This window comes from Amphiura filiformis, chromosome 11 (assembly GCF_039555335.1).
Source record: "Amphiura filiformis chromosome 11, Afil_fr2py, whole genome shotgun sequence".
In the NCBI taxonomy this organism is placed as follows: Eukaryota; Metazoa; Echinodermata; class Ophiuroidea; order Amphilepidida; family Amphiuridae; genus Amphiura; species Amphiura filiformis.
In genome coordinates this window covers 675,221-697,608 of record NC_092638.1, presented here as the reverse complement: position 1 = coordinate 697,608, position 22,388 = coordinate 675,221, and the positions used below count along the sequence as shown (strand labels likewise).

General features: G+C 37.1%; 1 protein-coding gene across 3 annotated transcripts in view; it reads right to left on the bottom strand.

Moving 5' to 3' along the window:
* LOC140164194 (spermatogenesis-associated protein 20-like) overlaps window positions 1–22,388 on the bottom strand; it is a 115,093-nt gene that overhangs the window by 5,384 nt on the left and 87,321 nt on the right. The gene's annotated exons all lie outside the window — the stretch shown is intronic.

The following is a 22,388-nucleotide window of genomic DNA, read 5'->3' as shown; positions in this document are numbered from 1 at the left end:
CTAGTAACTTTAAATCAAAGATGTAAACTGTAATAACTTTTAAAGGAGGATTTTGTGATCCTAGTATCCTCTTTTTATGACATTTTCCGGTAGATAGCCACGAAAAAAGCTTATTCCCAAAATTTCAGTTGATTCCGATTTTGCGTTTTGCGAGTTATGCATGATTATGTGTATGCTCCATGGGGACAAATTGTGTTGTCCGACTGCTGCTCTTTATGGCGACTTATTTTGCTCGTCTAAGTTCAATGGATATGCACCGATGGCCAAAACTGCTTTTCAACACTTTATTTACTCTAAATCATCGTAATGTCAACCAAACTCGGTTTAAATGGTTAAGTTGTATCAAAACTGCTCTTGATAAATGTAATATGAATCAACACTTCACTTACAACTCGTCACTTAATCCAAAATGGGCAAAGACATTCAAGAAGATCAACAAAGCTGTTTACGAAAATGTATGGTGTGAAGATGCAAGAAGCAAATCTTCCCTCACAGATTATGTTAAATACAAGAATTCTCTTATTTTGGAAAAGTACCTTCTTGAAGAAACTGATTTCAAAGGAACCAACCTGAAATTTAAAGCACGTTCTAACATCCTTCCCCTAAATGGCAGAATATATAGATGGAACGAGGGCATGGACAAATCTTGTTCTCTTTGTAAAGGGAGCATTGAAGACCTCAGACACTTCCTTTTCACTTGCAGCTCTCTGAATAATATTCGTTCTGAAGAGTATTTTAAAGCTGGAGCGCGATCTCGGTGACCGAAATCTAGAGGCCTGGTAAACATTCATAGTAGGTGATCTAGATATAAAAATATGTTTCATGTTAGGTACCCCCGTAAGTTGGGAAGAAGGTGGTAATTGTTTCGATATATTTTGCAAATCCTTTTTAAAAGCGTATGCGTGGACATATAGATCATCGATTATTAAGGAAATATAAAATTAACTGATAAAGTGATGCTAGTGAAATTTGTTTAAATGTTCTTTATAATTTGTTTTTGTAAACCTATGTATATAGGACTCTCTTGTACACATATAATATGATTGTAAATATAGTTTAAAATTCAAAATAATTCCAAATCTTTTTCACTATAGGCCTAATACAAATAATGATGCTGGTAAAATCTGTAGGCCTATCAAATGTACTTTATAACTTGATTTGATTTGATTTCATTCACCTATGTACATATGATTGTAAATAGTTTTGATTGTAATTATTGTAATATAGGCCTACATAAGTTTGATCTCGTGTGCATGTGTGTGAGGGTATGTATGTGTGATATGGGTGGGGGTGATTAAGGGTGAGAGGGATGAGAGTGTGGGGGTGTGCATGATTTGATTTGATTTACCTATGTACATATGATTGTAAATAATTTTGATTGCAATTATTGTAATATAGACCTATATACATAAGTTTGATTTGGTGTGCATGTGTGTGAGGGTATATATGTGTGATATGGGTGTGGGAGAGTAAGGGTGAGAGGGATGAGAGCGTGGGGGTGGGGTGAGTGGGTTGTGTATCTTTTATACATTGTACATTATTTTATATTTAAATTGTTTCCTATGAGTTATTGTTGTTGTTGTTTTAAATGTATTTTTTGTCTTTTATATGAACGCACCACCAATTTAGGCGTGTGCCGCTGATTCAAAAGCATCTGTTCAAATAAATAAATAAATAAATATATAAATACATGTAAATTAAATTAAAATGTCACGATATCTTTACTAAACGAATTAATCTGCAAGAAATATTTTGTAAATAAAAATTATGTAGCCAGAGGTTTCCAGTGATATCAAAATCTCAACTTTTCTTGTGAAAAGTGGGGGATAATCAGAGGGATGATGCTGTGGATCACGAAATGCCCTTTTAAGACATAACATTACACAAATTTAATGTTAACACTTCTTGATATTTCCTAGTATTACACTATGGACCACAATGGCATCATCCTAATGGCATATAGTTCAATAACTTCATTTAAACAATCATGGTACAAAATTTGACCTTAGGTTGCAGAGTATGAGTTTGTGTACCCACATTTTCAAAGGTCATTCAATAAATGTACACATGTATTGGGGTTTAAGAACTGTGCCCCTGATAGATGAGCATGTTGTGGATCCTAGTGGTAGAAAATACTAGAACAAGTATTTCCCTGTCCAACCCTGCACCATTGGCACTCTGTGTCACCTGACAATATCACACATCTAGTGCTCGGTGACATCATCAAAATGTACCCCCCCCCCTATAGTAGGCCTAGTTCAAAACATGCAAAGTAAATTAAATGATCTGTCATGGAGCTCTTCAGCAAATACACTTCTGAACATTTGAAACTTAATAGCTGCAACAACAAGCTAAGTTTAGCTTATAGGGCTGCTATATAGGATATAGTTCACTTGCAACGTGTTTACAGCATAACCCCCTCTAGGCCCCTCATTTCCTCTCCTTGGTATTACGGATGTGATTTGTTGTACCATTCAATTTCCAGGCAATGATACATCAATGTCGGGATATGTGTCCATCAATCTGTTATATCATTTCCACGTAAATATGTGAAGGAATTTCAAGTTCTTCTACAATGTGAAGGCTATTCACAATGCTACTGAATTGGGATAAGAATGTTTGTACTTGAAAGCAGGCCCAATGGGTGCAGTTGCACCCCCCACACACAATATGTCTCTTCAAAAAAGGTCTACTTCTTAGATTGAAACTGGGTAAAAAGGTCCAAGTAGGAAAGTATGTATCTACGAAGAAGTCCACATTTCAGATTAAAACAGGGTAAAAAGGTACAAGTAGGTGCAAATTAGAAAGACAACTTAACCCAAATGGACCACTTTTTCATGTCAAAATAACCCTCAATAGTCATTTTAGTGGGTGAAATCCACTTACTGCATGCAACAAATATTTTGATGGGTAAAGATTCACATGTTGGAAATTCATCACCGAAAAAAATTCTGCCTACAGGCCTGTTTGAAAGTGTCATGTGATAACTTCAAAATAGGATATAACATTACTTTACAATCTTCACAGTAATTTGCAAATGGCACAGGGCTATTCTACTTGAAATCCATTACACCCCCTATGGAAGACATGACCTTAATCTTCAAAATAGGGGGTGTAGATTTTATATGGAGTCACCAACTCAAGTTATCTCATTTGAAATTCACACTCCCTGTGTGAAAGATTAATGTCATGTCTTCCATAGGGGGTGTATGCATTTCAACTGGAATGGCTCATTCTTTGTCTACTTCCAATACGTCATAAAAATGTCTTCTCATAAAAATATCTTTGGCTACATTCACACATACCAATGTAATACCTACTTCTGTTATGGCCCACATTAAACCAGGCATACACCATAACATTCCACTGTGCAAATTTGAGCTATCATGTAACATATCTGATGTCACTCTGATCTGATGTAGTCTATATAGCACCCTGTCAGTAATTCACATTCTATGCATCAACTAATCTTTAACCAATGCAGACACATGCAGGATCAGAATCTTACACTTCTATCCCACAAACAGGGAGGAAGGGGGGGCACACTTGGGGGGGGGGGGTACTCACATATATGAGATATAGAGGAAGGTGTTATTCCAGTGGTGTTATTCCAGTGGGTATAACTTTCATGAAAATTGTTTGATATGAGTTAATTGAGTTAATTTTGTATCAAAAATTATTTTTAGACATTGGTCTGTATTTTGAAAATTGGCACAAAGTTTCTACAAGTGGCAGCAAAATTATTAGAAAAGGGAGCCTTTTTCATAGGGTAACATGTTTTGAGATGCACACCTCTATCCATACCAAATGTTAGGTTCCCACATCCGCACAAGACAACATTGCAGAAAAAATGTTCATATATGTAAATTTCCCAGCTTGCTACATGTATACTTGCATTTTATACCTAGACCAATTAATATTGGTTATTGGTTAGATTTTTGTTTGTCAAATCCAATAAATATATACTCACTGATAAATATATACTCGCTAGACCAATTAAGATTAAAATTAAGTTCCCAAAAAGTTTGGCATATGCAAAAGGGGGAGGGGAAATTTTGGCAGGCTGAGGGGGGCAAGCAAATTTTGTCAAGCCGAGACGAGCAAGTAATTTGTCACATTCCATTAGGAAAATTTTAGAGGAGGGAGTCATAATCAATTGTACAAACCCTAATGTCCAAATACTAACAACTCTATTAATATGGAGTGGAGTGGACAGTGACCAGGCTGTCAATCATATGTCACCAACAAGAAGCAAAGAAAGAAACAAACATCTACTAGTCACAAATCCTGGTTTTACATCTAACCCCCTCCTCCTCTACTCCACCCATGGAATCTCTGTCATCAGCATCATGTAGGAATGAGGGAGGAGAATAAATAGAGTTCACACATAGTATCAGGCATACTTGGATGTAGGACACATCATATCAGGCACTATCAATGACCCCAGTGAACAAACAAACAAACATCTACCAGTCACAAATCCTGGTTTTACATCTAACCCCTCCTCCTCTACTCCACCCATGGAATGTCTGGCATCAGCATCATGTAGGAATGAGGGAGGAGAATAAATAGAGTTCACACATAGTATCAGGCATACTTGGATGTAGAACACATCATAATAACATCAGGCACTATCAATGATCCCAGTGAACAAAGAAACAAACATCTACTAGTCACAAATCCTGGTTTTACATCTAACCCCTCCTCCTCTACTCCACCCATGGAATGTCTGACATCAGCATCATGTAGGAATGAGTGAGGAGAATAGATAGAGTTCAAATAGTATCGGGCATACTTGGATGTAGAACACATCATAATAATATCAGGCACTATCAATGACCCCAGTAAAGAAAGAAACAAACATCTACCTGTCACAAATCCTGGTTTTACATCTAACCCCTCCTCCTCTACTCCACCCATGGTATGTCTGACATCAGCATCATGTAGGAATGAGAGAGGAGAATAGATACAGTTCACACATAGTATCAGGCATACTTGGATGTAAAACACATCATAATAACATCAGGCACTATCAATGACCCCAGTGAAGAAAGAAACAAACATCTACCTGTCACAAATCCTGGTTTTACATCTAACCCCCTCCTCCTCTACTCCACCCATGGTATGTCTGACATCAGCATCATGTAGGAATGAGAGAGGAGAATAGATACAGTTCACACATAGTATCAGGCATACTTGGATGTAGAACACATCATAATAACATCAGGCACTATTAATGACCCCAGTGAACAAAGAAACAAACATCTACTAGTCACAAATCCTGGTTTTACATCTAACCCCCTCCTTCTCTACTCCACCCATGGAATGTCTGACATCAGCATCATGTAGCAATGCGGGAGGAGAATAGATAGAGTTCACACATAGTATCAGGCATACTTGGATGTAGGACACATCATATCAGACACTATCAATGACCCCAGTGAACAAAGAAACAAACACCTACTAGTCACAAATCCTGGTTTTACATCTAACCCCCTCCTTCTCTACTCCACCCATGGAATGTCTGACATCAGCATCATGTAGGAATGAGAGAGGAGAATAGATACAGTTCACACATAGTATCAGGCATACTTGGATGTAAAACACATCATAATAACATCAGGCACTATCAATGACCCTAGTGAACAAACAAACAAACATCTACCTGCCACAAATCCTGGTTTTACATCTAACCCATCCTCCTCTAGTCCACCCATGGTATGTCTGACATCAGCATCATGTAGGAATGAGAGAGGAGAATAGATAGAGTTCAAATAGTATCAGGCATACTTGGATGTAGAACACATCATAATAACATCAGACACTATCAATGACCCCAGTGAACAAAGAAACAAACATCTACCAGTCACAAATCCTGGTTTTACATCTAACCCCCTCCTCCTCTACTCCACCCATGGAATGTCTGACATCAGCATCATGTAGCAATGCGGGAGGAGAATAGATAGAGTTCACACATAGTATCAGGCATACTTGGATGTAGGACACATCATATCAGACACTATCAATGACCCCAGTGAACAAAGAAACAAACACCTACTAGTCACAAATCCTGGTTTTACATCTAACCCCCTCCTTCTCTACTCCACCCATGGAATGTCTGACATCAGCATCATGTAGGAATGAGGGAGGAGAATAGATAGAGTTCACACATAGTATCAGGCATACTTGGATGTAGAACACATCATAATAACATCAGGCACTATCAATGACCCCAGTAAACAAAGAAACAAACATCTACCAGCCACAAATCCTGGTTTTACATCTAACCCATCCTCCTCTACTCCACCCATGGAATGTCTGACATCAGCATCATGTAGGAATGAGGGAGAATAGATAGAGTTAACACATAGTATCAGGCATACTTGGATGTAGAACACATCATAATAACATCAGACACTATTAATGACCCCAGTAAACAAAGAAACAAACATCTACCAGCCACAAATCCTGGTTTTACATCTAACCCATCCTCCTCTACTCCACCCATGGAATGTCTGACATCAGCATCATGTAGGAATGAGAGAGGAGAATAGATAGAGTTCACATAGTATCAGGCATACTTGGATGTAGAACACATCATAATAACATCAGGCACTATCAATGACCCCAGTGAACAAAGAAACAAACATCTATCAGCCACAAATCCTGGTTACATCTAACCCCCTCCTTCTCTACTCCACCCATGGAATGTCTGACATCAGCATCATGTAGGAATGAGGGAGGAGAATAGATAGAGTTCACACATAGTATCAGGCATACTTGGATGTAGGACACATCATATCAGACACTATCAATGACCCCAGTGAACAAACAAACAAACATCTACTAGTCACAAATCCTGGTTTTACATCTAACCCCCTCCTTCTCTACTCCACCCATGGAATGTCTGACATCAGCATCATGTAGGAATGAGGGAGAATAGATAGAGTTCACATATAGTATCAGGCATACTTGGATGTAGAACACATCATAATAACATCAGGCACTATCAATGACCCCAGTAAACAAAGAAACAAACATCTACCAGTCACAAATCCTGGTTTTACATCTAACATTTGAAATTGGGGTTGGAAGATACCTTCCCCTAAATAACAGCTACTAACAGTATTGCGAACCTTCAGCATCCATGGTTCGATGTAGAGAGTCTTTCCTATTCAGAGGAAATATTGCAATTACACACCTTATTGCCTTTTAACAATAACCAATGACACTAGCACGTAATTCCAGTCAAGCACCAAACTTTAATCCTATTGTTGAAGAGGATAATAAGCTTATACTTATGTATAGCATTAGTAAAAAGCTTAAGTCTTTGTTTGCTTTGGCTAAATCCTGTTCAAGTGGTGGGCTAACCAACAATTGACAATGAGAGGACTTTCCTGAACCTCCTTCAGTTGGTGATGATTTGAAGTGACCGCCAATTATGACCATTTGATATTTAATACCAGCAATGTGGAAAAAAAGAAAAAGTGCTAAAATAATGTACCCTTTTACGGAAGGAGCAAAGTTTAAAAAGTTATAACTCCGCTTCTGCAGTACGAATTAATGTCAGCGGTGAATGTCAGGTTATTATTTCCCAGTCTTTAAAAAAAATTGCAGGCAGAGGTGGGAATCGATCTCGGTACCTCCCGGTTAAAAAGCACTGTGGAAAACCACTAAGCCAACTAAATATCTGTTGTGAGATGCTTGACATTAATCTTTGATATTGCTTAATGAAACAAATCGCGGAATTAAATTAGTAATAAAAGAACTATATAGATTTTTATTTAGCGGTCAAATTGGATAAAAGGGGAAATATTTGTCCCTGCTCTAAAGAAAATAGGTTAGAAAATTATCAAATAAATTTAAATTAAAAATCGAGATTTTATATTTCTTTCTTTCACGAGGCGGCATGATCAAAGACAAACACTGTATAAGCTAAAAACTCGACCCTCATCACTACATGCTGTCATAGCTCAATGGTAGAGCATTAGACTGCTAATGTCAATATCGTTGGTTCGAGTCCTCCTGCCAGCAATGGTTATTTTATTATTTTAATGCTACGCTACAATTTGTTCAATTTTTGGTTTATTTATTTATTTATTTATTTATTTATTTATTTATTTATTTATTTATTTATTTATTTATTTATTTATTTATTTATTTATTTATTTATTTATTTATTTATTTATTTATTTATTTATTTATTTATTTATTTATTTATTTATTTATTTATTTATTTATTTATTTATTTATTTATTTATTTATTTTTGTTTATTTATGTAAATAATTTGATATATTTGAAAGAGGTATTTGAGCAATTGAAATTTTGATTTTATAATCCTATGGGGTCATTTTGAACCCCCACACCTCCCAAATTGCCAAACGCACAACACCTATGATTTTGCATCATACATGTCATCATCATAAAAAAACACCATTCTATGTATACCTGACGCCGGCAACTAGACTATACAAAAAAATAGTATCACATCTTTCCTGCTCAATCAATATATTATAATACTTGCAAATAGATCATAGTTTACTAATCTAATCCTGTAATATAGACCTGTTATATCACCTGTAATATAGGTGATCATTGTTTATGGTTTGTTATTGTAGAGATTAGTGTCCGATCTTACACCACATTTCGCCATAATATATTCTAGAAACGCTTGCTGTTAGAATAAGAAAAATTGTAATTGTAATTATTGCACAGGTCACGCTAACCTGTGACCTTTCCGAAAAAGCCGAGTGGCAGGTTTTTCAAATAAATATTTTCTGTGTAAAACTGTACCATCAGATAGGTAATGGAATATATGAATATTAACTGTACATCTATCACAACAATTTTTGATAACAACTTGCGTCACAATTGATCTAGTATAGAAGGTAGATAATTTATTTCAATCTTATATACGCCATTTTTTTTGGAATTAAGTGAAAATTAATTCTGTAAAAACTGAATTCTATTAATGTAATTTTCACATTAGACCCGACAAAAGATTACCGTTTTGTTGTTATGATAATCTAATCTTTTGATTTCGTGAATAAAATTAGGGTCTAATGTGGATTTAGGATGCAAACTGGAACAATCCAATGCCTTGTCAAAATCATTTGCTTCAAAATGGAGTTCGGATGCACTTCAGTAATACAACTTCCGCCACTCATGGAAACCACATGCACAGCAGAGCACATGGCCGATATCAAAATCGATTTTATGTATTGTGTATGTAGGCCTATTCATAGGACCCTCGTATTAATTGTCTCTATGCGCTTGAGAATTCAACAATATAAATAATGGTAGCTTTATTATAATACACATTAATGTTTTAAGCAGATAAAATTCCAAAATATGATGCAGTAATGAAGTTTCGATTTATTAATATCTATATGTATAAATTTTCACGATGATACTATCAAGTTCTTCGTGGTCGAGCGGTCTAAGGCGCTGGACGTATGGTATACGTGATACTAGCCAAAGCGATGAGCCGTGAGTTCAAACCCCGCCTCTGCCAAACTTTAAAAGAATTAAAATTAAAATTTTACTTTTTAAAAATTTCATATTGGGGAAATGTGACTGGGAGAATTTATTTATGGCGTGGAGTGGTGTGGTCCGATCTCTATAATGTAATGTAAATGAAGCATATTGATATGCAGGAAGAATCGATCAGGGCGCTATCTATTAGGGAAAGATAAACACTATTCAAAATATCAATAGACAAGAAGAAAGGGATGTAGAGATTTGTAATTGAGTCATGCATGATTTAACAGAAGGTTCTTTCCAAAACCCAAACGTAATGAACCCGCTCCTTCTCTACTCCACCCATGGAATGTCTGACATCAGCATCATGTAGGAATGAGGGAGGAGAATAGATAGAGTTAACACATAGTATCAGGCATACTTGGATGTAGAACACATCATAATAACATCAGGCACTATTAATGACCCCAGTAAACAAAGAAACAAACATCTACCAGTCACAAATCCTGGTTTTACATCTAACCCGCTCCTCCTCTACTCCACCCATGGTATGTCTGGCATCAGCATCATGTAGGAATGAGGGAGGAGAATAGATAGAGTTAACACATAGTATCGGGCATACTTGGATGTAGAACACATCATAATAACATCAGGCACTATCAATGACCCCAGTGAACAAACAAACAAACATCTACCTGCCACAAATCCTGGTTTTACATCTAACCCCTCCTCCTCTACTCCACCCATGGAATGTCTGGCATCAGCATCATGTAGGAATGAGGAAGGAGAATAAATAGAATTCACACATAGTATCAGGCATACTTGGATGTAGGACACATCATAATAATATCAGGCACTATTAATGACCCCAGTGAACAAACAAACAAACATCTACCAGCCACAAATCCTGGTTTTACATCTAACCCCTCCTCCTCTACTCCACCAATGGTATGTCTGGCATCAGCATCATGTAGGAATGAGAGAGGAGAATAGATAGAGTTCACACATAGTATCAGGCATACTTGGATGTAGGACACATCATATCAGACACTATCAATGACCCCAGTGAACAAAGAAACAAACACCTACCAGTCACAAATCCTGGTTTTACATCTAACCCCTCCTCCTCTACTCCACCTATGGAATGCCTGACATCAGCATCATGTAGGAATGAGGGAGGAGAATAGATAGAGTTCACATAGTATCAGGCATACTTGGATGTAGAACACATCATAATAACATCAGGCACTATTAATGACCCCAGTGAACAAAGAAACAAACATCTACCTGCCACAAATCCTGGTTTTACATCTAACCCCTCCTCCTCTACTCCACCCATGGTATGTCTGGCATCAGCATCATGTAGGAATGAGGGAGGAGAATAGATAGAGTTCACACATAGTATCAGGCATACTTGGATGTAGAAGCCATCATAATAACATCAGACACTATTAATGACCCCAGTGAACAAAGAAACAAACATCTACCAGTCACAAATCCTGGTTTTACATCTAACCCCCTCCTCCTCTACTCCACCCATGGAATGCCTGACATCAGTATCATGTAGGAATGAGGGAGGAGAATAGAGTTCACACATAGTATCAGGCATACTTGGATGTAGAACACATCATAATAACATCAGACACTATTAATGACCCCAGTAAACAAAGAAACAAACATCTACCAGCCACAAATCCTGGTTTTACATCTAACCCCCCCTCCTCTACTCCACCCATGGAATGTCTGACATCAGCATCATGTAGGAATGAGGGAGGAGAATATATAGAGTTCACACATAGTATCAGGCATACTTGGATGTAGAACACATCATATCAGACACTATCAATGACCCCAGTGAACAAAGAAACAAACACCTACCTGCCACAAATCCTGTTTTTACATCTAACCCCTCCTCCTCTACTCCACCCATGGAATGTCTGACATCAGCATCATGTAGGAATGAGGGAGGAGAATAGATAGAGTTCACACATAGTATCAGGCATACTTGGATGTAGAACACATCATAATAACATCAGACACTATCAATGACCCCAGTGAACAAAGAAACAAACATCTATCAGCCACAAATCCTGGTTTTACATCTAAACCCCTCCTCCTCTACTCCACCCATGGAATGTCTGACATCAGCATCATGTAGGAATGAGAGAGGAGAATAGATAGAGTTCACATAGTATCAGGCATACTTGGATGTAGAACACATCATAATAACATCAGGCACTATCAATGACCCCAGTGAACAAACAAACAAACATCTACCTGCCACAAATCCTGGTTTTACATCTAACCCCTCCTCCTCTACTCCACCCATGGAATGTCTGACATCAGCATCATGTAGGAATGAGAGAGGAGAATAGATAGAGTTCACACATAGTATCAGGCATACTTGGATGTAGAACACATCATAATAACATCAGGCACTATCAATGACCCCAGTGAACAAACAAACAAACATCTACCTGCCACAAATCCTGGTTTTACATCTAACCCCTCCTCCTCTACTCCACCCATGGTATGTCTGACATCAGCATCATGTAGGATAGAGGGAGGAGAATAGATAGAGTTCACATAGTATCAGGCATACTTGGATGTAGAACACATCATAATAACATCAGGCACTATCAATGACCCCAGTGAACAAACAAACAAATATCTACCTGTCACAAATCCTGGTTTTACATCTAACCCATCCTCCTCTACTCCACCCATGGAATGTCTGACATCAGCATCATGTAGGAATGAGAGAGGAGAATAGATAGAGTTCACATAGTATCAGGCATACTTGGATGTAGAACACATCATAATAACATCAGGCACTATCAATGACCCCAGTGAACAAACAAACAAACATCTACCTGCCACAAATCCTGGTTTTACATCTAACCCTCCTCCTCTACTCCACCCATGGAATGTCTGACATCAGCATCATGTAGGAATGAGAGAGGAGAATAGATAGAGTTCACATAGTATCAGGCATACTTGGATGTAGAACACATCATAATAACATCAGGCACTATCAATGACCCCAGTGAACAAACAAACAAACATCTACCTGCCACAAATCCTGGTTTTACATCTAACCCTCCTCCTCTACTCCACCCATGGAATGTCTGGCATCAGCATCATGTAGGAATGAGAGAGGAGAATAGATACAGTTCACACATAGTATCAGGCATACTTGGATGTAGAACACATCATAATAACATCAGGCACTATCAATGACCCCAGTGAACAAACAAACAAACATCTACCTGCCACAAATCCTGGTTTTACATCTAACCCTCCTCCTCTACTCCACCCATGGAATGTCTGTCATCAGTATCATGTAGGAATGAGGGAGGAGAATAGAGTTCACACATAGTATCAGGCATACTTGGATGTAGAACACATCATAATAACATCAGAGACTATTAATGACCCCAGTGAACAAACAAACAAACATCTACCTGCCACAAATCCTGGTTTTACATCTAACCCATCCTCCTCTACTCCACCCATGGTATGTCTGAAATCAGCATCATGTAGGATAGAGAGAGGAGAATAGATAGAGTTCACATAGTATCAGGCATACTTGGATGTAGAACACATCATAATAACATCAGGCACTATCAATGACCCCAGTGAACAAACAAACAAACATCTACCTGTCACAAATCCTGGTTTTACATCTAACCCCCTCCTCCTCTACTCCACCCATGGAATGTCTGTCATCAGTATCATGTAGGAATGAGGGAGGAGAATAGAGTTCACACATAGTATCAGGCATACTTGGATGTAGAACACATCATAATAACATCAGAGACTATTAATGACCCCAGTGAACAAACAAACAAACATCTACCTGCCACAAATCCTGGTTTTACATCTAACCCATCCTCCTCTACTCCACCCATGGTATGTCTGACATCAGCATCATGTAGGATAGAGAGAGGAGAATAGATAGAGTTCACATAGTATCAGGCATACTTGGATGTAGAACACATCATAATAACATCAGGCACTATCAATGACCCCAGTGAAGAAAGAAACAAACATCTACCAGTCACAAATCCTGGTTTTACATCTAACCCCCTCCTCCTCTACTCCACCCATGGTATGTCTGGCATCAGCATCATGTAGGATAGAGGGAGGAGAATAGATAGAGTTCACATAGTATCAGGCATACTTGGATGTAGAACACATCATAATAACATCAGACACTATCAATGACCCCAGTGAACAAACAAACAAACATCTACCTGCCACAAATCCTGGTTTTACATCTAACCCCCTCCTCCTCTACTCCACCCATGGAATGTCTGACATCAGCATCATGTAGGAATGAGGGAGGAGAATAGACAGAGTTCACATAGTATCAGGCATACTTGGATGTAGAACACATCATAATAACATCAGACATTATCAATGACCCCAGTGAACAAACAAACAAACATCTACCTGCCACAAATCCTGGTTTTACATATAACCCCCTCCTCCTCTACTCCACCCATGGTATGTCTGGCATCAGCATCATGTAGGAATGAGGAGAATAGATAGAGTTCACATAGTATCAGGCATACTTGGATGTAGAACACATCATAATAACATCAGACACTATCAATGACCCCAGTGAACAAACAAACAAACATCTACCTGCCACAAATCCTGGTTTTACATCTAACCCCCTCCTCCTCTACTCCACCCATGGTATGTCTGGCATCAGCATCATGTAGGAATGAGGAGAATAGATAGAGTTCACATAGTATCAGGCATACTTGGATGTAGAACACATCATAATAACACCAGGCACTATCAATGACCCTAGTGAACAAACAAACAAACAAACATCTACCTGTCACAAATCCTGGTTTTACATCTAACCCCTCCTCCTCTACTCCACCCATGGTATGTCTGACATCAGCATCATGTAGGAATGAGAGAGGAGAATAGATAGAGTTTGCATATAGTATCAGGCATACTTGGATGTAGAACACATCATAATAACATCAGGCACTATCAATGACCCCAGTGAACAAACAAACAAACATCTACCAGCCACAAATCCTGGTTTTACATCTAACCCCTCCTCCTCTACTCCACCCATGGAATGTCTGTCATCAGCATCATGTAGGAATGAGAGAGGAGAATAGATAGAGTTCACATAGTATCAGGCATACTTGGATGTAGAACACATCATAATAACATCAGACACTATTAATGACCCCAGTGAACAAACAAACAAACATCTACCTGCCACAAATCCTGGTTTTACATCTAACCCCTCCTCCTCTACTCCACCCATGGAATGTCTGACATCAGCATCATGTAGGAATGAGGGAGGAGAATAGATAGAGTTCACACATAGTATCAGGCATACTTGGATGTAGAACACATCATAATAACACCAGGCACTATCAATGACCCTAGTGAACAAACAAACAAACAAACATCTACCTGTCACAAATCCTGGTTTTACATCTAACCCCCTCCTCCTCTACTCCACCCATGGTATGTCTGACATCAGCATCATGTAGGAATGAGAGAGGAGAATAGATAGAGTTTGCATATGGTCATTTTCACAGTAAAGGGTGTAACTTTTGATTTTTAGGGTCAAAATTTCAAACCACTTAAATATGTTTCTGTTTACTGAAATCATGCATAGAAGCAACTTAAATTCCAGTAAAATAATGTTTCAAGGCTTAAACCTTTTGATTTCTAATAAAAAATTTGACATTTGCATAACATTTTGGTTAAAATCTAAGAAAAATGTATTTTACATAACCTCAGAAAATTATGACATGAAAGCTGGAATACATGTGAAATCCCATTCCAAAGTAAGTCAACAGATATAAGTTAAATTTTATACCATGTTTTGCTATGTTTGTAATTGCAGTTTTGAAAATTTTTAACATCAAGTGTCATTTACAATGGAAATTTCCAAACCTTAAACATATTTTTTAAGTTTTAATTGGGTTCCTAAAATAATTTGAATGTCTAACTTCATGTACAAATACTACTTGATTAAAGGAACCTCCCAGCCAAGTTTCACAGAAATTGGAGTTATTTTTAGAATTGGCAATTCAAGCGATTTGTGTTTCGGAGGCTTCAGTTAACAACACAGGTGATCATAAAAGTAAAATATTTGGCTAACTACTACAAGTTGACATAAAAAATAGGTAAAAAATATCACAATTACCAATTTTCATGCTTTGCTTCTAAGTATTGAATTTCAGTTGTGACAAAAATTAAATTATCACAGCAAGTCATTTTTTGTTTCGGAGGCTTCATGTTAACAATTGAATACATGAATACAAAAGCCACCCAAGTCCATAGGAAGTGATAAAAAAAAAAAAAAAATGTGTATCATGTTAATTCCTTCAGTTAGATTTACCTGGTCAATATGGTAAGTTTTACGTGCAAATGAGTGGATTAACCTGTATTAGGTATGACGATTAGCTTTTCAGGGACTTCGTGGGGTTCATTTTAAATTTTGGACTTGGGTGGTTTTTTTTTTCATATACAAAAACAACACTGTTAGAATGAGCTTACCTCTTGTAAGATAATACAAAATAAAGCACCCAGGTATGTATAATGTTGATAAGCATTCTGCCATGTAATATAAACCACACACTTTCCTTTATTAAACCCATTTTTTCTCCAAAAGTCATTCTCTAGCAATGAATGTGTTACAAGTGGACTTTTATACATACTGGATTTCAATCAATGTGTTACAAGACTCAAATCATGGAATTGGGTGATTCTTTCATACATGCTATTTTTCACATGCTCAATAGACACAGAGGATGAATTTGAGTTGTTCTTTCATACATATGACAGGCCTATGTATAGCAACAATTTCCCATGCTTAACTCAATTTGGCCAAAGTATGGACTTCGGTGGCTTTTGTATTCATATATTCAATTGTTAAACATTGCAGAAGTAGTTTTTTTGAAAACAACAGTGTTGGGATCATCTAAGCTGTTATTTTCTTGTGTGTATTGAATCAATGATTCTATGCGGCAGATATTGTAGATTTATCACATGTTAATTTTTTCACCCATTTGTTAAGTATGGTGTTTTTTGCATGTGAAGCCTCCGAAACAGGCTTTTGTGGGTATCAGTATATTTTTCAAACATTAACCATAATGTCAATTTTTTTTTAAATTTATGACATTCTGCACATATCAAGTAATAATTACAATGCAGATATCAGTATGAAACGCACCAATTTAGATATGCATAGATGATAATTAATCTTATTGTTGTTTCGGAGGCTTCATTTGTTTCGGAGGCTTCAATTGTTAACGGAAAGTTTGTATTGGGTCCCATTTTCAAACGGTGATATATATCTCCACGATTTAAAAACATGTGACTTGAGGATCTACTTTGCTACATTTTGATAAATAGATTGGATGAGCTCTTTTATTTATATTTGCACAAGCTTGCTGAACAGTTTGTTTCGGAGGCTTCAAAAAGTTAACGGAAAAACGGCTCTTTGAAGTCAAGATTTTATAAAAATTTTAAAAGCTTGCAAATCAACTAATTTTTGTTACCCATTTCAAGTTAAGATAACATCTGTTATGAATCAAGAAGAAGTGAAGAAATAACCAAGAATTATGAACCAAAGCTACACCCACAAAGTTTGTTAACAATTGTTAACGGAAAATGAAGCCTCCGAAACGACAAATATCGAAGTCCGGTTCTCAAAAATACAGGGCTGTTCACAATTAAATCTAATGTGGCAGTGTTTACTGAACATATGACTGTACTTTCAGGATAAGAAAAATTATCCATGAACTAACTGAAGAAAACACAGGGTTTTACAAAAATGTTACTGTTTTTTATAGTTTTTCAAAATGGCAATATTAAGTACATTTAAGCCTGCTAAAACTGAACATAGTAACTCCCAAAGCTGATTATGCTACCCAAGGTAGCTGCTAACTAGATGACTTATGTGGCCAAAAATCATGGAATTCTGTGGCTTTATTAGAACACTATGGATTAAAATGTTAAAAATCCAAAGTTACACCCTTTACCGTGAAAATGACCATATAGTATCAGGCATACTTGGATGTAGAACACATCATAATAACATCAGGCACTATCAATGACCCCAGTGAACAAACAAACAAACATCTACCTGCCACAAATCCTGGTTTTACATCTAACCCCTCCTCCTCTACTCCACCCATGGAATGTCTGACATCAGCATCATGTAGGAATGAGAGAGGAGAATAGATAGAGTTCACATAGTATCAGGCATACTTGGATGTAGAACACATCATAATAACATCAGGCACTATCAATGACCCCAGTGAACAAACAAACAAACATCTACCTGCCACAAATCCTGGTTTTACATCTAACCCCTCCTCCTCTACTCCACCCATGGAATGTCTGGCATCAGCATCATGTAGGAATGAGAGAGGAGAATAGATACAGTTCACACATAGTATCAGGCATACTTGGATGTAGAACACATCATAATAACATCAGGCACTATCAATGACCCCAGTGAACAAACAAACAAACATCTACCTGCCACAAATCCTGGTTTTACATCTAACCCCTCCTCCTCTACTCCACCCATGGAATGTCTGTCATCAGTATCATGTAGGAATGAGGGAGGAGAATAGAGTTCACACATAGTATCAGGCATACTTGGATGTAGAACACATCATAATAACATCAGAGACTATTAATGACCCCAGTGAACAAACAAACAAACATCTACCTGCCACAAATCCTGGTTTTACATCTAACCCATCCTCCTCTACTCCACCCATGGTATGTCTGAAATCAGCATCATGTAGGATAGAGAGAGGAGAATAGATAGAGTTCACATAGTATCAGGCATACTTGGATGTAGAACACATCATAATAACATCAGGCACTATCAATGACCCCAGTGAACAAACAAACAAACATCTACCTGTCACAAATCCTGGTTTTACATCTAACCCCCTCCTCCTCTACTCCACCCATGGAATGTCTGTCATCAGTATCATGTAGGAATGAGGGAGGAGAATAGAGTTCACACATAGTATCAGGCATACTTGGATGTAGAACACATCATAATAACATCAGAGACTATTAATGACCCCAGTGAACAAACAAACAAACATCTACCTGCCACAAATCCTGGTTTTACATCTAACCCATCCTCCTCTACTCCACCCATGGTATGTCTGACATCAGCATCATGTAGGATAGAGAGAGGAGAATAGATAGAGTTCACATAGTATCAGGCATACTTGGATGTAGAACACATCATAATAACATCAGGCACTATCAATGACCCCAGTGAAGAAAGAAACAAACATCTACCAGTCACAAATCCTGGTTTTACATCTAACCCCTCCTCCTCTACTCCACCCATGGTATGTCTGGCATCAGCATCATGTAGGATAGAGGGAGGAGAATAGATAGAGTTCACATAGTATCAGGCATACTTGGATGTAGAACACATCATAATAACATCAGACACTATCAATGACCCCAGTGAACAAACAAACAAACATCTACCTGCCACAAATCCTGGTTTTACATCTAACCCCTCCTCCTCTACTCCACCCATGGAATGTCTGACATCAGCATCATGTAGGAATGAGGGAGGAGAATAGACAGAGTTCACATAGTATCAGGCATACTTGGATGTAGAACACATCATAATAACATCAGACATTATCAATGACCCCAGTGAACAAACAAACAAACATCTACCTGCCACAAATCCTGGTTTTACATATAACCCCCTCCTCCTCTACTCCACCCATGGTATGTCTGGCATCAGCATCATGTAGGAATGAGGGAGAATAGATAGAGTTCACATAGTATCAGGCATACTTGGATGTAGAACACATCATAATAACATCAGACACTATCAATGACCCCAGTGAACAAACAAACAAACATCTACCTGCCACAAATCCTGGTTTTACATCTAACCCCCTCCTCCTCTACTCCACCCATGGTATGTCTGGCATCAGCATCATGTAGGAATGAGGGAGAATAGATAGAGTTCACATAGTATCAGGCATACTTGGATGTAGAACACATCATAATAACACCAGGCACTATCAATGACCCTAGTGAACAAACAAACAAACAAACATCTACCTGTCACAAATCCTGGTTTTACATCTAACCCCCTCCTCCTCTACTCCACCCATGGTATGTCTGACATCAGCATCATGTAGGAATGAGAGAGGAGAATAGATAGAGTTTGCATATAGTATCAGGCATACTTGGATGTAGAACACATCATAATAACATCAGGCACTATCAATGACCCCAGTGAACAAACAAACAAACATCTACCAGCCACAAATCCTGGTTTTACATCTAACCCCTCCTCCTCTACTCCACCCATGGAATGTCTGTCATCAGCATCATGTAGGAATGAGAGAGGAGAATAGATAGAGTTCACATAGTATCAGGCATACTTGGATGTAGAACACATCATAATAACATCAGACACTATTAATGACCCCAGTGAACAAACAAACAAACATCTACCTGCCACAAATCCTGGTTTTACATCTAACCCCCTCCTCCTCTACTCCACCCATGGAATGTCTGACATCAGCATCATGTAGGAATGAGAGAGGAGAATAGATAGAGTTCACACATAGTATCAGGCATACTTGGATGTAGAACACATCATAATAACACCAGGCACTATCAATGACCCTAGTGAACAAACAAACAAACAAACATCTACCTGTCACAAATCCTGGTTTTACATCTAACCCCTCCTCCTCTACTCCACCCATGGTATGTCTGACATCAGCATCATGTAGGAATGAGAGAGGAGAATAGATAGAGTTTGCATATGGTCATTTTCACAGTAAAGGGTGTAACTTTTGATTTTTAGGGTCAAAATTTCAAACCACTTAAATATGTTTCTGTTTACTGAAATCATGCATAGAAGCAACTTAAATTCCAGTAAAATAATGTTTCAAGGCTTAAACCTTTTGATTTCTAATAAAAAATTTGACATTTGCATAACATTTTGGTTAAAATCTAAGAAAATGTATTTTACATAACCTCAGAAAATTATGACATGAAAGCTGGAATACATGTGAAATCCCATTCCAAAGTAAGTCAACAGATATAAGTTAAATTTTATACCATGTTTTGCTATGTTTGTAATTGCAGTTTTGAAAATTTTAACATCAAGTGTCATTTACAATGGAAATTTCCAAACCTTAAACATATTTTTTAAGTTTTAATTGGGTTCCTAAAATAATTTGAATGTCTAACTTCATGTACAAATACTACTTGATTAAAGGAACCTCCCAGCCAAGTTTCACAGAAATTGGAGTTATTTTTTAGAATTGGCAATTCAAGCGATTTGTGTTTCGGAGGCTTCAGTTAACAACACAGGTGATCATAAAAGTAAAATATTTGGCTAACTACTACAAGTTGACATAAAAAAATAGGTAAAAAATATCACAATTACCAATTTTCATGCTTTGCTTCTAAGTATTGAATTTCAGTTGTGACAAAAATTAAATTATCACAGCAAGTCATTTTTTGTTTGGAGGCTTCATGTTAACAATTGAATACATGAATACAAAAGCCACCCAAGTCCATAGGAAGTGATTTTGAGAGAAAAAAATGTGTATCATGTTAATTCCTTCAGTTAGATTTACCTGGTCAATATGGTAAGTTTTACGTGCAAATGAGTGGATTAACCTGTATTAGGTATGACGATTAGCTTTTCAGGGACTTCGTGGGGTTCATTTTAAATTTTGGACTTGGGTGGTTTTTTGAATCATATACAAAGACAACAATGTTAGAATGAGATTACCACTAGTAAGATAATACAAAATAAAGCACCCAGGTATGTATAATGTTGATAAGCATTCTGCCATGTAATATAAACCACACACTTTCCTTTATTAAACCCATTTTTTTTTCTCCAAAAGTCATTCTCTAGCAATGAATGTGTTACAAGTGGACTTTTATACATACTGGATTTCAATCAATGTGTTACAAGACTCAAATCATGGAATTGGGTGATTCTTTCATACATGCTATTTTTCACATGCTCAATAGACACAGAGGATGAATTTGAGTTGTTCTTTCATACATATGACAGGCCTATGTATAGCAACAATTTCCCATGCTTAACTCAATTTGGCCAAAGTATGGACTTCGTGGCTTTTGTATTCATATATTCAATTGTTAAACATTGCAGAAGTAGTTTTTTGAAAACAACAGTGTTGGGATCATCTAAGCTGTTATTTTCTTGTGTGTATTGAATCAATGATTCTATGCGGCAGATATTGTAGATTTATCACATGTTAATTTTTTCACCCATTTGTTAAGTATGGTGTTTTTTGCATGTGAAGCCTCCGAAACAGGCTTTTGTGGGTATCAGTATATTTTTCAAACATTAACCATAATGTCAATTTTTTTTTAAATTTATGACATTCTGCACATATCAAGTAATAATTACAATGCAGATATCAGTATGAAACGCACCAATTTAGATATGCATAGATGATAATTAATCTTATTGTTGTTTCGGAGGCTTCATTTGTTTCGGAGGCTTCAATTGTTAACGGAAAGTTTGTATTGGGTCCCATTTTCAAACGGTGATATATATCTCCACGATTTAAAAACATGTGACTTGAGGATCTACTTTGCTACATTTTGATAAATAGATTGGATGAGCTCTTTTATTTATATTTGCACAAGCTTGCTGAACAGTTTGTTTGGAGGCTTCAAAAAGTTAACGGAAAAACGGCTCTTTGAAGTCAAGATTTTATAAAAATTTTAAAAGCTTGCAAATCAACTAATTTTTGTTACCCATTTCAAGTTAAGATAACATCTGTTATGAATCAAGAAGAAGTGAAGAAATAACCAAGAATTATGAACCAAAGCTACACCCACAAAGTTT